We start from the raw sequence: 12,923 nt of genomic DNA on the forward strand, positions 1-12,923 counted from the left end.
GGGTAACGCTTTATATTAAGGTCCTTGTAATAAGCATTAATAAGCGTTAATAATGCCCTCATAAGTCCTTATAAGATGCTTATTAACATTATTATGTGTTTATAAGACTATATAAGCGTTAATATTGTCATTGTAACATAGGTAATATCAGACTATTAGACACTTTTAAGAAACTTAACCCACCCACTGTGTCTTTGTCATGTTTGCTGTATTAATATTAATATTAAAATATACTTTATTGCTCATCTGTTATTAGTTAACTAGGCACTTGTTAACAGTTAATTATGCTATGTGCAGCTACCAGACCTAAAGCGAGAACAATGCCTTATTAAGGCTAATAAATATTTTATTATTTTATTTATTTTATTTTATTTTATTTTATTATATTTATTATTTATTATTTATTAATGGTTAACAATGATTTTCACAACTTCCACATCTGGAATGCACACTACATGTGGTCAAAGTTGATAAAATGGTTTGAAAAAAATACATGATAATACAAATGTTTCAACAGTGAAGTCTAAAATTGTCTTTTATTGCTGTGGCTGTCAAGTAAAGAGGACATTTTACTAAAAATGTATAAAAGTCACCTAAAACAGGCATTTGGAAAAAAAAAAAAAAGAGTACACTTTCCAGCACCTTTAAACATTGAAGCATATCATATAAAACCTTAATAAACACAAAAAAGTGCAATTCTGTGAAGTGCATCATAAAACTGAGGTGGATTTGTTTTTTAAAATTAAATGTATGAAACAAATCCACCTTTAGATCTGGTAGCTGCAAATAGCATAATTAACTGTTAACAAGTGCCTAGTTAACTAATATTAGATGAGCAATAAAGTATATTTTAATATTAATACAGCAAACATGACAAAGACACAGTGGGTGGCTTAAGTTTCTTACAAGTGTCTAATAGTCTGATATTAACTATGTTACAATGACAATATTAACGCTTATATAGTCTTATAAACACATAACAATGTTAATAAGCATCTTATAAGGACTTATGAGGGCCTTATTAACGCTTATTAATGCTTATTACAAGGACCTTAATATAAAGCGTTACCCTTAAATTGTAGTTTAATTTGGCATTTAATTGTAGTTGAAATTAATGTTTAAATTTTACATTTAATTCACTAATACAGCAGCTTATTTATTTAGTTTTTTTTTTCCACTTTCTTAGCATAAAATTAATCAACACATTATCTAACAGTAGATAGTAAAAGAAATAATTAAAATTAAATGCTTAAATAATTGCTAATAGATGTAAAATAAGGGTAATGATTTGGCTCTTTGATTGAAATTACATTATTAATTAAAAGTAACTGAATAATTAATTAGAAACAATATGAATGATTTATTTAGATAAGATGAGGTTAAAACAATAAAAAAATATATTGGATGCATTAGCCTACATTTCAATAAAACTTGTAAGAATTAATTGTTCAAAAATTCAACAAATTAACTTAAAGTTAAATAACCACATTAGTTTTTTTTTTTTTTTTAACTCAATTGATTAACTTAATTGCAACTGCAAATTGGCAATTATTCAGGAGCTAAATGTTAGATTAGAATTTTATTTATATTATTATATCTTTATTTTTTCTCCACAGTTTTAGCTTTCTAATATGTGTGTTCTGATCCAATAATATCTACTCATTTTAATTGTTTTAATTTATTTCACTGATTTAATTTTTGTTATTAATATCTTTTATCTTTTCAATTTAATTTTAAGGGTAAGGGTTACGTTGCTGGCTGATTTTCTGTGTCTGCTTACGGTCTGAATATTTGTCTTATTTGTGATTCTGTTTATTGCCAAGGCCCTTAACAAACCACTGTTTTTAAAGGTGCTATACAAATTAAGTTTTTTCTTCCATTGAATTATGTGAAATTAACTCATCAATTGTCATTTCAACCTCTGGTGTTTGATGAAGACCTTCAAATAAATGAAAAGAAAATAAATTTGAAGAAAACAAAGATCTGAGTTGTCCTTAGTTGTCTCTTTTCTCTTCCAGCCTTTCAAGTTTAGGCAAACCTGCAATTTAACCCTAAAGAACTCGACACTAACCCCCACTGTCTGTGAGCTGTAATGGCGTACAAGTTTCTGTACACAGACTATCAGATGTAACTGTTAGTACTGAAAATGAAAACTTGGGTAAAAGTGCATGTTCACAAGCAAACTTTGAAACCAAATAACAGAGTGTAGAGCAATATAACATGTTCCTTGAGAAACAAACAAGAAAGAGAAATCGGTTTCAAAGTGAAGTGCAGATAAGAGCTCTGTGGGCCTTCAGGGATTCACCTTGACTCACAAACAGCATTTCAAACTGCCGGTGACGACTAAAAGAGGGCCTTCTTTCCACAACTGTCTTCACAGCAGTGTGCTCCTGATATTCTATGTTGTCAAGCCTTGACTGTTTAGGAAACCTTTACATAATAATGTGCAATGCCGAGCTTTCAATAAGACATTTATCACGCGCTCAGGAGCAACAATGCATGCAGTCATTTCAGTGAGTGACACCACATCCATAGAGGATTTCTCTGCCTATGTGTGGCGCATATTTATACAGAAGTAGCACTCTTTTTCAGACCCGGAGGAACAGATGTAATAGATCTCAAGGTAAAACCTCTGAACAGGAAGAACAGCAATCAATTGCACCTCAAGCATCTTGAAAATATGTATTGGAATGAAAATATTACTCCATTGCACTTGGGAACAGTGCTACAGAGATTTACACGAACCTATCAGCAGCTAATGTATCCACTACTTTCCTCCCCGGCAACGGAGTCAGCTGATATTCACACGTCCCAGGCTTTTCACTGAATTGCACTTCTTTCAAGAGGCTGCTTCCTTTTTAGATGTCTCTTCCATCAATCTAAGACTGAGTCTGATGATTTATGTATGTCAATTACAGATCTCCTTTGAGACTGTAAGTATGATGATTTGGTTCCAGAGTGTCATCTTTATTCTTGAGACTCTTCAGCATGAAAAACTCAATTTACTTTGCCTCAAGGTTCTACTTTGCTGCAAATGGAGTGAAGTTCTGACAACATGGAGAAAGACGTTTGGGTCTCCTACAACGGTGAAACTAAGCATTGTCACGATTCCCTCACATGGTGATGTGATGGTGTTATTGGAAACTTGTTCTCCTTGTCACTTCTCATTAAAAGTCTGCTTATTCAGGTGGCCGGGAATCAATTAATTATCGCTTAGAAGTCATTAGTTTCACACAAACTCTCCTCCAAGTAGGAAAACAATCATCGCTGTTACTGCTTCATTAGCTGACTAAAAACGCTGATGCTTTTTTCTTCTTTTTTTCCTGTCACACCCTGTTTAAGTTCAAAATTAACAGTCAAGGACATAAAGAGTCTGTCAATAGGTAGATTAATTTTGTCTATTTTAATACGGTATATTGAGAAAATAGGGCTTAGTGAGATATTCTTTAATTCTACAAGGCTGGATATGCTTTATCAGACAAGTTATCATCTACATCAGGGTTGGGCAACTGACAGTCCCTTAGCTCATTAATGAGACCCCGAAGTCCATTTCAAATAACAATAAGTTATAAACCTTAAGAAAACAGTCAATATGCCATGAAAGCATGAAAACAGAAACATTTTTATACAATAGTTCTTGTATTTATTATTTTTTTTATTAAAACTATTTAAAACTTGTTTTTGATTCTTTTGATTTGAAAAGTATAGTAAGTATAAGTATAGTTAGTATTTTTCATTTGTTATTTTTATTTGTATACTCTGAGTTTATATGTATTTGTTATATTCTGAATTTCTTTAATTTGTGTTTTGATTTCATTTTCTTGTTTAATAAAAAGTTTAATTTATCTTATTTTGATTTATTTTTAATTTATTTTTATTTGTCTAAATTTAACTATTTTCTTTGTTTCTGATTTAATTAAAATCAAGCATTAATTTAGTATTATTTAAATTCTTTTTATTTAATTTTGATTCATTTATAGATTTTTAAATTTAATTAACTTCAATATTTATTCTGTTTTTTCTTTATTTGATTTTTATTTATCTAGATTTCTTTACATTTTTCTCATTTTGTTTTTGTAAAATAGTTGATTATATTACTACAATTAATTATGTATACATTTTATTTTAACATTTTATTTCATTTATTTTATTTTATTTTTTATTGTATCACAAGTTAATTTTTCCTATTTATTACTACATTTTTCATGTTCTGGATTTAGTTTTGATATATATATTTTAAAATATATTTCACTGGTTGTAATTGTTTCCGTAATTTTTTAAAATATGTATCATGGAATACAATTTTGAAAAATATGCAAGTAAATTTGGTCAAGTAGATATAATGTTCACTATATTGAAAAAGCAGCTTGAAATGAATTTATTTCTGTGTTTATCTCATTAAAAACAATTTTCATTTGCACTTAAATTAAAAAAAAAAATGAAAAAAAAAACAAAAACCAGAAATGTTGGTACAATAAAGTATCAGGAAACCAACATATTCTTCCTCTCAGTGAATTACTAGTAATCACAGGGGTTTAATTAAGAATACCTTTTATAATACCTATCTGTCAAGTCATCCACACACCCCCTAGTCTCTATTGCAATCAGCACGTGTGGAAGTGCAAGCTCTGGACAAGTCTATTCTGTCATTGTTGTCAGACAATCTTGACACCGGTCATTAGCTTGTAACAGCCTCCTCAACACAGCAGCACCCAGTAATTAAATAACCCAGCGCTCCCTCCCTTTTCCTCTTTTCTGCTCCCAGGTTGCCACACATCAGCAGCAGAGATAAGCCGTGGATACAGATGGATGCATATCAGAGCAGAAATCTGAAAAGGCTGGCATTTAGGTTGCTTATATGCTAAGTTGTGAAGGATTGAACTTGAGCTCCCACTGACAACACAGCGCACAGCCATGATTTAAAGCTTAAGAATACAAGATCAGAGACATCTTATTCTCCATAGGATGAAGGGAACGTCCCATATGTTTTAGAGTTGAAAGATTTGTTAATGCCAGACCCTCAGTGACTCATGCAGAACATTTTATCAGAACTTGGGAACGATTTGCTGTCAAAATCAGCGGGGGCTCTGCCTTCCATCTCCCTTCCAGCAATGTTCTCAACTTACTTGATAAGACTCTGAATAAAAGAGAATGTGAATGAGGTTGCTCAAGCACCGACAGGGTGAATTCTGTCCTTGCATAATTATAGAAGTGACATTTTAATATAGTCTTCTTTAGGTATTACCAAAAAAATAACAATAATAAATAAAAATCAGCACGTTGCCCAGGTTGATGTTTATGGTTAATGGTTAACACTCATGATAAAGATAGGGGATACTAAGACAAAGGTAAAGAGATGTAAATGATGAGCTTGCATAGCTGAAGTGGGCCATGATGTTGGCAGCAATCATCTGATGTATGGAAACATTACTCAACAACATCAGTTTAACTGTCACTTTGCAGCAAACTTTGCCTCAATTGTGCAAATGCATAAATACTGCTCTGTTGCCATAATTCTATGCACATTGTGTGACCGTTTTTAAAAGTTAGAACCTAAAAATGAAACCAGAGCACAATCCAAATTACTGATGCTTTTCTATGGGGGTCCATGAGCTACATGCCAAACTGCATGGTGTAGCTACTACAAATGTGATTGGTTAGTGGCATTAAAAGCAGGGCTTAATGACAGATAAGTTATAGCTAGAAAAGTATTCAGAGTTGATTTTAACACCCAAGATGTAATTTTAACTCCATTCAAAGTAAAAAAGGCATAGCCTGTCAGTGTTAATGCATTCAGTGTTGGTTTAATTGTGTAGAAAGTCAACTGATCTCATCATGCCCTTAGGCAGAATGTTGAAATGTGATTTAGATGTTTTAATATGTATTTTGATGTATCTAGATGTTTTCAGTTGAGCAGCGATCCCTTTGCTCTTGTTTCTGGTGGATTATTGTTGTTTTTGATGTTAGACACATCTGAACCATGAGTGAAGTTAACCACTGAGTTGCAAGCATGGTGTACAGGAAAGGGCCTTCAAAGAGTGCATCCATAATCTGCATTTGTGTGCATTGTGTTAGAAACCTATTTTTGTAATTAATCAATGACATAAATATAAGCATATATCATCATTTTTATGTTAATATGAGGGCATAACTTCAGTAGTTTGCAATGATCCAATGAGAGAATACATTTCTAACACTAGAAAAAAACTTCCGAGTTAAAGTAACACTGGTTAGTGTTAAGAGGAGCCAATTTTAACTCCGAAATTGCACAGAAATTGCACTTAATTACACTTACGGTACCAAACGAACACTGGAGTATGGACCCTGTAAAAATGGAAGTATTTACTCTAACTGTATTAGTTTGACAACACAGATTTTGTGGGCTTGTACACAGCAGAGTGTAAACGAAGGTTGAAGAGAAATAGATTCAAATTTGTATGTGTATTAAAAAGAAAATGTTAGCATTGCTTCTCAAAGTCTCCTGCATGGTGATCTCTGTTAAACACTGTAGTCAGGGATAGCCAGGGAGGACCCTGCTGCTGGTTCTGGCTTTAGGGATAGAAATAAATATTGAAATTATCAAACTATCCCTGCTTCATCACTCATTAAACATTTTAACACTTGAACATATGTTTTAAATCTCTAAATACACTCTTGATATGTTTACACAGCTTCGGAGGTCAACGCAGCTCTCATTAGTGATTATAATCATGGGGATCTCCCACGCTCTCCCCCACAGTGCAGAAGGTTGGCAGAGACAGGCTGTCTTAAAAGCAAAGTCAAATTAGTGATTTCTTTTTTAATCTGTGCTTTGATTTATCCTCATTTCTTAACCAGTTAATACAGTTTCTGGTTTGTATTACTGTTTTAAACATTTATCAACCTTGCTGTGTTGATTTTTGTTTGAAACTAATTACAGGCCTGCTTCAAAATAAAGGAAAGGACACTTCATAGACTGAATTATGTAAATAACTGGGCTAATAATTAAAGAGTAAATGTGCTCCTTTCTCTAACACTCTTGTGAAAACAAACCTGCCTACCTTGGGTGTTTGATATCTCTTTTATTGATTGTATAAATCAATCAAGGTCTTTTTTAATGAGAAAAGAGGCCTCTATAATGCCAAAGAGTAAACAAAATTTTACAACTAGTGATTGCATAAATATCTACCCCCTTCACAGCCTTCAACTTGGTACTATTGTACTTTTAGATTTTTAGATGACTGATATGGCAAAGGTCCAAATGATGTGCTGACATACATGATCCTATATATCTCATGTCTCATGCTTTGACCATTATCTTGTATGCATCTTGAAGTTCAGTCATCTCCATGTTTGGATCCAGTATTACCTTTTGTGCTTAATATATGCAACATGTAAAAGTCACAATAATGCCATTCACAATCCATTTATAAAAGACATATCAATCATCATCCTCCTATCATTAGATGCACCTTTCGCTGCAATCACTGAACTGAGTCTATGTGAACAGTTCTCAATCAAGCTTGCACATATGGACACTGTGATTTTACATCATCCGTCTTTGCAAAACTGCTCAAGCTCTGTCAGGTTGCAGGTCCAGCCACAAATTCTCATTTGGATTGAGGCCTACCTTTGCAAGCTTTCCTGGGACGTCTGCAGAGAAGCATCCTCACAGCATGATGCTGCCACCACCATGCTTCACAGTGTGGATGGTGTGTTTGTGGTGATGTGCTGTGTTTGGTGTCTGCAAAACATAGCATCTTCTCTGATGGTCAAAATGCACTATTTTGGTGTCATCAGACCAAAGAATTATCTTCCACTTGACCATTCCTTTGACCAACTCTTGTCCAGATTTATTATGAATTTTCTTCAACAGTGGTTTTCTCTTTGCCACTCTCCCATACAGCTTTAACTGGTGAAGAACCATGGAAACAGTTTCTGTATGGAGGGTCTCTTCCATCTCTGCTGCTGAAGCTTGTAACTCCTCCAGAGTAGTCCTAGGTGTCTGGGTGAACTCTCTCTTACCAGTCTCCTTGCACCGTCACTCAGTTTGGGGGGACGGCCTGATCTAGGCAGATTTACACATGTGGCATATTCCTTCCATTTCTTGATGATGGTCAGTGACATGAAAATGTTTTTGTATCCATCATCTGACCTATACTTTACAATAACATTTTCTCGGAATTGCTTGGAGTGTTCTTTTGTCTGCATGGTGTAATAATAGCCAAGGATACTGATTAACCAAAGACTGGACCTTCCGGACACTGGTGTCTTTATACTACAATCACTTGAGACCCATTGACTACACTCATTGATCCCCATTTTAATAATTGTGAGACTACTGGCACCAATTGACTGGACCTCTGTTGAATTAGGTTGGTCACTTTAAAGAGCGTGGATATTTATGCAATCACTACCTTTTGTGTATTCTTTTTTTATTTAACTGACATTCTTTTGTAGAAATTTGTTTTCACTTTGCCATTTAAAAGGTATATTTCTGGTCAAAAAGTCAAATTATTTTGACTGTGATTGATTTATAAAAGCAATAAAACATTCAAGGAGGTGAAAACCTTTATAGACACTGTATAAATCTAATGCCATTACACAGTAGACTTAGTGTACACAAATTAAACAACATAACAGTAATTTCTCTTGTGCAACTCGGTGTGCTGCAAAACCAATGTCTTTCTGATAAATGCTCATGATTGCATGTTCGATTTTAAACCTGTTGTTGCCTCATGAAATAAAAAGTAATCTGCTGTGTATGGCTGATGACGAAGTGGCACTAAAAATGTGGATCAAATCATTGGAATTTCTACAGTGATGATATTCAAAAAAATGGAAGTGAGAGACAGTCAGCATTGCATGCTGCCATACAGGAAGCTGTCAGAGAAAAAAATTGCTTTCATAGGTCATAGATTATATAATTGCCCTTTTTGCAGAATACAGTGTCATAGCTTGTTCTATTCAGTTGTCTCCTCAAATCATTGTGGCTCATAGCTTTTCTGTATTTACCAGCTTTCCCTTTCATTCCCTGTGCAACAGCTGCAGACTTTACTGGTTGGCTTCAGCGAGTCTTACTATTTCAGGTTTAAGCCATATAACTGTTTGTTTTTTTTTTTTCTTTTTTTTCTTTTTCCAGAAAAACCTTGAGAACACAGGGATAGCAAACACACAAACAAGCAGTGACTCTTTTCTAAAAGCTCTCCCCTTATTTCAGCTCCAGCCATCAGGGAAAAGAAAAGGGACAAAATTGGGCAACACTAGCAACACGAGGACTGCCTCAATGAGGAGACCGAGCAAATTGAGTTCAGTGTCAAACTGGTAAAATGAAAGGCAGCTGTGATGTGTGGAGAATTTAAGCCTTGGTTGAGCTTCAATAAACAACGCTGCTGCAGAGAGAGAGAAAAAAGTCAATTATTTGGTCATGGACAATCTTTTCAGTTGTAGTTTTCTCTGGGTCCTTTGGATCTTTAAAAATGAAACTCAGTGACAATCAGAAGACTCTCCTCACTGACTAAAATCTTATTGATCATAACTGTTTGCTAAATATCTTTTTCATGTGACACGTTGAGCCATATGTGACTTATGAAACTGCGGTTTGAATGGATGAGCATCATATTGATACAAGAATCTCTGTGTCCTGTTCATTAATGTCTGTTTATCCAGCCCAGGCAGTTGTGTGGTCCTGGATTGCGGTCCTTATAAAGGAGAAAGGGAGGGATGATAGAGTTGTATCACCAGTAGAAATCTCACCCCTGCAGCTGGCAGGTGAGCACAATAAAAGAGGAAAAAATAGCAGGTAATTTGGCTTCTTTTGACTGCGGGCAATCCTTTCCTTTTTTCTCAGATCTTTGAACTGGAGCTGGGAACGGAGAGAGTAAGAAGGGGAAAGGGTCTGCTCAGACTAATTGCATAAGAGGCAGATCAATATCTGAGCTAAGACGGAAAGACCGCAGCTCAGTGACAAGACCGCCAATAGGTCCCCGGAGTTCAAATGTTTCCTTAGATTGGGATTTTTCATTGTTACTGGAGCAGAGACGTCAAAACGGTGGTTGAAAAAAAAAAAAAAAAAAGGTGGTGATATTTCAATAAATATGTCAATGTGTAACCAGAACTTTAACCAAAATGATGATAATTTCAGCCTACAAATCCCCTTTAATCAATCACTCAATTATGAAACAGCAGCAGAGAACAGTCAGGGCGCTCTAGGCTCTAAGCTTTTACAAAAATAATATTTGAGAAGTCAGTTTAAATTTTGTTCATTATTTTATCATTTTATAATCAGCATGTGAATGAACTGGTTCAGAGAAACTCTAAGAAATGTTCCTCGTCACTTTTTTTTGTTGGTATGTAAGGGTGAAATGAAAGTTCCTATGATGATTTACTGTCTCGTAAAGTGACCAATCACATCCCATCTCTCAGTGGGTGGGCTTTCTTATCATCAACTTTATGACAACTTCCTGTTGCTTTAAGGCACATGAATCAAAAGCTTAGTGCCATCAACATAAGCTAGTTACACTATATGGACAGAAGTATTCGGCCACCTGACTGTTACACTAATGTGGACTGTAATGAAACTGTATTCAAATACATGCACTCTAATAAGAAGTTCATCACACCTTTACAGCTTTAACAGCTTCCTGTTTTCTGAGAAGGCTTTCCAAAAGATTCTGGAGTGTTTTTGAGGGAATTTGTTCTGTTGAGCATTTATGAGTTTTGCGCAATGTGTTGGATGAAAAGGCCAGGGTTGCAATCTCTGTTCTAGTTTATCCCAAAGATGCTTGACAGGGATGAGGTCTGGGTGTGGTACACACCAAACTCATCAAACCATGTCTTTATAGTCCTTTCTTTGTGCACTGGGCTCACAGTCTGGTTGGAATACAAAGGGCTCTCCCCAAACTGTTGCCACAGAGTTGGAAGCAAAGCATTGTCCAAAATATCTTGGTATGTGGAAGCATTAAGATCACCCTTTACTGGAGATCTAGACCAAACCCTGAAAACCAGCCCCATACCATTATCCCTCCTCCACCAGACTTCACAGGTGGCACAATTCAGTAGGGCAGGTAAAGTTCTCCTGGCCTCTGCCAAACCCAGACTCATCCACCTGACTGCCATACCAAGAAACCTTCTGCACCATCTTTAGCTGGTTGGTTGAGGTGGTGGCTGGTGCAGGCTTGGATAATGTGAAATTTGGATTCAATTTGATCCTGGCCTGACACTTCTTTAATCTTTGGGATATAGGCTGTCTTTGCATGGCTGACACCTTAGGCCTTCAGTGGCTGTCAACTTCTTGGCAACAGATCTTACATCATGGGGGAGCTTGTTTATTTCAACTTTAAATGGTGCCACATTTGTAAGGAACACGATTTGTGGGATGAGCAGCAAAGCTGAGTATGTGGGTTGCCAAATCTTCTCTACCAATGTCAGTTTGCTTGTTCCTACTGAGTCTTGTTTTGAGTTCCTGGTACTCCCAGGTTCAGACAATCAGGTGCCTGATTGGCCCTTGTTTTGTGCAGAGATGAGATGAGTCCAGATGGTCCAGGTGGTCCAGTTGGTCCAGTTGGGGGTATTTGTGTAATAAATGGTTACTTGAGTTATAGTTTTCTTTCAATCAGCTTGATCCATTTTTGCCTGAAGAACTGCTGCTCACTGGATTGTTTTTCTCCTTCTTGAAACTATTCACTGAAAACCCTGAGAAATAGTTGTGTTTGAAAACCAAAGTAGATCAGATCAGTCACTAAGATCACCTCTCTGCTACATTCTAATGCTCTTGGCCATGTTCTCCTGCCTAAATGCTCATTTGCTGCCATTTGATTGGATAATTAGATATCTAATTAGCAGGTGAACAGGTGTACCTAATAAAGTGACTATTGTACACATATCAAACCGCATTTTCTCTAATAGAGTTTGTGTTTAAGGCCCTATTTTACCTGAAGGGAGAAAATTTCACACCTGTCACACTCTTGTTTACTGAATGACAGGGAGGCCAGTAAAGTCACACATTTCTATTCCCATGTGGGGCCACATATCAAAGTGCTGTTAAATCAAACTGTGTGCATGCAGGGCGCCTCGCTTTAACATTTCTTTCTATTTAGTTCAAAAGCATTTCACTTCAAAGCCACACACAGGTTTTAATCCAATCATTTGATTAGGAGTTTTCCGGAAGGACCTCATTTTCATAACAGAGGACTGCGCAGGGTCCCCAGTGATCATTAAGGAAGACACAAATGGCTGCATATTAATTATACAGTTCTCCCTTTTTTTCCTTTTTTTTTATGTTTCCACTCTCAGTTAATCGTGGTGAAAATAGTAAGAACAGGTGTTCTATAGCTTCAGGAAAATCCTCATCCCCAGCATGGGCCAGGCTTTTCTCAATACTCTTTATTGAAACAATATTTGGTGAGATTATATGGTTTGTGTGTGGGCAGATAAGTCTACAAGGTACACATATTTTGCTTCAAAGCAAGCTTAGTGAACATAATTCTGCATATAAAAGCTATAATTTTGAAAAGTGCTCATTTAACACAAAGAAAGTGATCATCTGCTAATGCAACATGCAGGAAAATCATTTATCTTTGAGTCTGTATGTTGACAATTGGCCCATTTAGAGCTTGGCAATTTGCAGAATAACATGCTTCAGCTGTCATTTGAAACACAATTGGAAATGTACAGTCATTATACACCAGGCCACTGCAAAACAAAAAGGTGGTCTCTGTTGGAACAGCTGATTTTTATCCCTGCTGTAAAGGTGCCATGGAAGGAAGGTGGATGTCTCTTTTTCTCTCTTTCCCTTGGTTTGGAGGGATATGGCAGGGTGATGGCGTCAGCGGGTAGATTGGGGGGTGGGCTTGCAGACTAATTGCCCAAAGCATGGCAGGGTGATAAAGTGACAGGCCGAGCAGAGTGACGGCCAAGGCGGTGAATAGACCCTGCTCATAGCA

The 12,923-nt window shown here is 35.8% G+C and overlaps 1 protein-coding gene across 1 annotated transcript in view; it reads right to left on the reverse strand.

Annotated features, from left to right (window-relative positions):
• Window positions 1–12,923, reverse strand: part of nlgn1 (neuroligin 1) — a 483,613-nt gene that overhangs the window by 391,143 nt on the left and 79,547 nt on the right. The gene's annotated exons all lie outside the window — the stretch shown is intronic.

The sequence above is a fragment of the Cheilinus undulatus genome, linkage group 7 (assembly GCF_018320785.1).
Source record: "Cheilinus undulatus linkage group 7, ASM1832078v1, whole genome shotgun sequence".
In the NCBI taxonomy this organism is placed as follows: domain Eukaryota; kingdom Metazoa; phylum Chordata; class Actinopteri; order Labriformes; family Labridae; genus Cheilinus; species Cheilinus undulatus.